The sequence below is a fragment of the Lynx canadensis genome, chromosome A2 (genome assembly GCF_007474595.2).
Source record: "Lynx canadensis isolate LIC74 chromosome A2, mLynCan4.pri.v2, whole genome shotgun sequence".
NCBI lineage: Eukaryota > Metazoa > Chordata > Mammalia > Carnivora > Felidae > Lynx > Lynx canadensis.
Window position 1 is genome coordinate 62,605,096 of NC_044304.2, and position 4,258 is coordinate 62,609,353.

At 57.2% G+C, this 4,258-nt stretch overlaps 1 non-coding gene across 1 annotated transcript; it reads left to right on the top strand.

The window, feature by feature from the left end:
* The first annotated feature begins 2,337 nt into the window (after positions 1 to 2,337).
* On the top strand, positions 2,338 to 2,422 carry TRNAR-UCG. Its single transcript has one exon. It is a non-coding gene; the product is annotated as a tRNA-Arg (tRNA).
* Positions 2,423 to 4,258: the final 1,836 nt, after the last annotated feature.

Sequence of the window (4,258 nt, forward strand, 5' to 3'; positions counted from 1 at the left end):
CTCTCTCTGCCTCTCTGTCTCGTCTCTCCTTCTCTCTGCCTCTCTCTCTTTGTCTCTCCTCCTCTCTCTCTCTCTGTCTCTCTGTCTCTCCTCTTTCTCTGTCTCTCTCTTTGTCCTCTTCTTCTCTTTCTCTGTCTCTCTCTCATTGTCTCTCCTTCTCTCTGCCTCTCTCTCTCTTCTTTTTAAGCATCCTTCCCTCCAAACATTGTCCTGGGTCCTAAATATTGACACGGAAGGGACACATTAGGTCTTCGCTGTGCTGGGGATTCATTAGCCTCGGACCCTTCTCGATTGTTCCCTCAAACCTTGAGCACTTTGCAAAAACGTCTTGGTGGTAACAAATGAGGGTCAGGAGGTGCCCGAGAACAGAGCCGGGCGGATTAACACTCTCGTGGTGCGTCTGCGGGCCACAGGAAGCCCGGCCTGGCGCGAGGGCGCCCGGCTGCCGTGAACTCGCTCTTGGTTGTTGAAAAGACCCAGCGCGGCCGCGACCTTCAAACATAACTCCGTTCTGTGTGGTCGCAGTTGGGCGTGGGGAATTTTCTAAATCAAAAGCAGCTGTTGCTTCCTATTTACTGTTAGGCTGAGTCACACAGACTCTTTGCAGCAATCACGGGGCCGGGAGACCCCCGCTCCGCGACGCCGGCCCTCAGTCCCAGCACAGAGACCCAGGTCGCTGCACGGCAGCGGTTTGTGTTAGTTTGCGGGGCGCCCGGGAGTTCTGGGCGGCGGAGGCCGGGTCTCTGACCCGGGCTTTCTAGGAACTCTCTGGCATGGACAGGGAGGGCACGTCCTCGGGTTCTCCCGGAACAGGGAACCCCTACTGAACATGCTTGGCTCACATTGTGATTCAGAGCCAAGAGCTGTTTTCCAGTTGCTTTTATTTTATTGCAAAAAGTATAGCAGGCATGCAATCAGAAATCCAACGTTACTGGGGCCCCTGGGGGGCTCAGTCGGTTGAGCGTCTGATTCGGCTCAGACCATGATCTCACGGTTTGTGAATTCGAGCCCTGCTTCGGGCTCTGTACTGACAGCTCAGCCTGCTTGGGATTCTCCCTCTTTCTCTGCCCTTCCCCTGCTTGCACTCGCTCTTTCTCTCTCAAAATAAATAAATGAACTTAAAGTGGGGGGGGGCGCATGGGTGGCTTAGTCGGTTGAGCGTCCGACTTCGGCTCAGGTCATGATTTCGCGGTTCGTGGGTTTTGAGTCCCACATCAGGCTCTGCGCTGACAGCTCAGGGCCTGGAGCCTGCTTCGGATTCTGTGCCTCCCCTCCTCTCTGCCCCTCCCTGCTCGCGCTCTGTCTCTTTCTCTCAAAATAAATAAACATCAAAAAATTAAAGAAAAACAAAGAAATCCGATGTTGCAGGAGGGCTATAAGCCTCCTCCCCTGCACCAAAATTCCCAGCCTGACTTCTCTGACGTTACAGCTCCTAATTGTACCCGGGTACATCACTCCAGAAGTTTCTCTGAAGCTGGGGGGGCAGTGAGCTTTGGGAAGCAGATGGCCTGGGTTTCAATACCAACTCCTCCATGTCACTGGCTGTGTCGCCTTGTCTCCTGTAAACTCAGGGCCTCGGTTTCCTCTTCTGTGACATGGGGCACAACTCCCGAGTCAGAGCGTTGGATGTGGTGATGCATGGGGAGTGCTTAGCATGGGTTCGGCATGCACGCTAACTAGCTGTGAATTACTGCCACCAATCTAATATCGGGAGCCCTTTCCACCACCCACCCAAGCCAGGATTGCCTCCTAAGCGTCCCTGAACAATGGTGAAAACCCCAGCCGGTCTCTGGGTTTCAGCCTCCTGGACCTGCTGCCCACTGTGCTGAAGTGACCCTTCCAAAGCACAGGATGCGACAGCTCAAATGTGTCTCTCTTTTTTTTTTTTAAGTTTTTTCTAAATCTATATTTTTTTAAGTTTTTTTTTTTTTTTTTAGAGAGACTGTGCATGTGGGGGAGGTGCAAGGGCAGGCAGACAGAGGCTCTGAAGCAGGACTCCGCAATGACCCAGAGACCCCGACGTGGGGCTTGAACTCATGAACCATGAGATCATGACCTGAGCCGAAGTCAGACTCTTCACTGACTGAGTCACCCAGGCGTCCCTTAAATTTATTTATTTTGAGAGAGAGAGAGACAGCATGAGCAGGGGGAGGGGCAAGAAGGAGAGAGCAGAGAATCCCAAGCAGGCTCCACACTAGTGATGTGGGACCTGACATGGGGCTTGAACCCATCACCCGTGAGATCGTGACCTGAGCCGAAATCACGAGCCTGGTGTTCCGCCGGCTGAGCCGCCCAGGCTCCCCTCTTTAATTCTTTTAAAACCCCGTCCCTAGGGGTGCCTGGGTGGCTCAGTCGGTTGAGCGTCCGACTTCGGCTCGGGTCGTGATCTCGCGGTCCGTGAGTTCGAGCCCCACGTCGGGCTCTGTGCTGACAGCTCAGAGCCTGGAGCCTGTTTCAGATTCTGTGTCTCCCTTTCTCTGACCCTCCCCCGTTCATTCTCTGTCTCTCTCTGTCTCAAAAATAAAACGTAAAAAAAAAAATTTTTTTAAACAAAACAAAACAAAAAAAAAACACCCCGTCCCTAGCCAGCGGCCCCAGTCAGGCTCCTAGGCCACCAGCGCATCACTTTGTGAATCTGGGGTCCCACAGGGTGGGGCGCTTTGGTTTTGGGTGTCCATTGTCTCCCTCCTTCTCACTGCTCTGGCGGCTGGACATCTGAGATCAGAAGCCTGCACGGTGGGCTGTCGGGTGAGGCCCCTTCCTGGCTTGCACAGGGCCACCCTCTTGGTGTTCAGGGCCTCCCCACACGGACCTTGGGGGGACGCAGACACTCAGCCCACAAACGGCATCCTGTTTCTCAAGAGCTAAGAAAGCGGGTGGAGAAGGAAGTTCTCTACCTGAGACCCTCTCTGGCCCCTTGGCCGGCGGCCTGGGCTCCCCTTGCTGGGAGTCATGGGCCCTGAGACCTCTCTGTGCAGCTGATGCCCGCCGATGACGGCTCCGTCCCTGCACACTCCCCAGTGATACGGGTTTACCTCCCACTTCTTTCTGTCTGCCACGAGGAGACAGCGGCTCCGGGAGGTGACAGACCTGACCCCTGCCCCTCTCACGTTCGGATAAGCACATGTCATCGCCAGATTCCCGCAGCGGGGGAGGTGGGCCGTGTCCGCTCTGAACAAAACCGCAAGCTCCCTGTCCCTGGCCCCACGCGGGCCCCGTCGCAGTTGCCCCCAAGGTAGAAGAGGACGGTGCTGTGCGTGAGCCATCTGCCGCCCGGACCCCCCCTTCTGCCATGCCCCAGGGACTGTGAGGGGACCAGCAGCCAGCAAGTGCAGGAGGCCCCGTCTTCGAGGAAAAGCGGCTGCGGGAGGGGTGACGTCGAGGACACGGCTGTGGAGGGGCGCTCGTTTTTGACACGGTGGAGCTCAAGGGGGCCACCACTCAGGAGTCCACTGGGAAATGCCGCGGCCCCTTTACCGGGGAGCCGAAAGCCCGCAGCCAGTCTGCAGAAGGTGGTTTGCCAGAATCTGGCGCTGGCCAGGGTCCTGTCCCTGAGGGACACATGGCCTGGGGCCTGGGGAGGCTCTCAGTAGAGCACGGGAGGCCCACGGGAAAGGCTCAGGTGGGGGACACAGGGAAGGAGGCAGGGGACAGGGAGGCGGCCCACGTGCTGTGTTGTTTTTTGGTTGAGTTCATTGCCAACCTTTAAGGAATCCAGCTGCTTTACACAAAATCCAGGGTTCTTGGCTTCTTGTGAAATAAGACACCACGGAGGCCACGTTCCCCGGGTGAGGACCGGAGCGAGGCCCACCACACTCAGCTGGGGGCTGAGGTCACCCCGGCACCCGGGGTCCCTGGAGGCCTGAGCTGCTGAGCACCATGTCAGGACACGTGGCCACTATTAATCTCTGCGTGGAAGTTCTCAGGGCTTCCCTGTGCTGGGTTCTGATGCTCACTGGCTGTCAGCTGTGTGATGGTGGAGGCCCGGGAGTGTCTGATGGTGGAGGCCCTGGGGTGTGTGTGATGGTGGAGGCCCTGGGGTGTGTGATGGTGGAGGCCCGGGAGTGTGGTGGTGGAGGCCCTGGGGTTGTGTGATGGTGGAGGCCCCCGAGTGTGTGATGGGGAAGGCCCGGGAGTGTGTGGTGGTGGAGGCCCGGAGTGTCTGATGGTGGAGACCCCCAAGTGTGTGATGGTGGAGGCTCCCGAGTGTGTGATGGTGGAGGCCCAGGAGTGTGTGGTGGTGGAGGCCCAGGAGTGT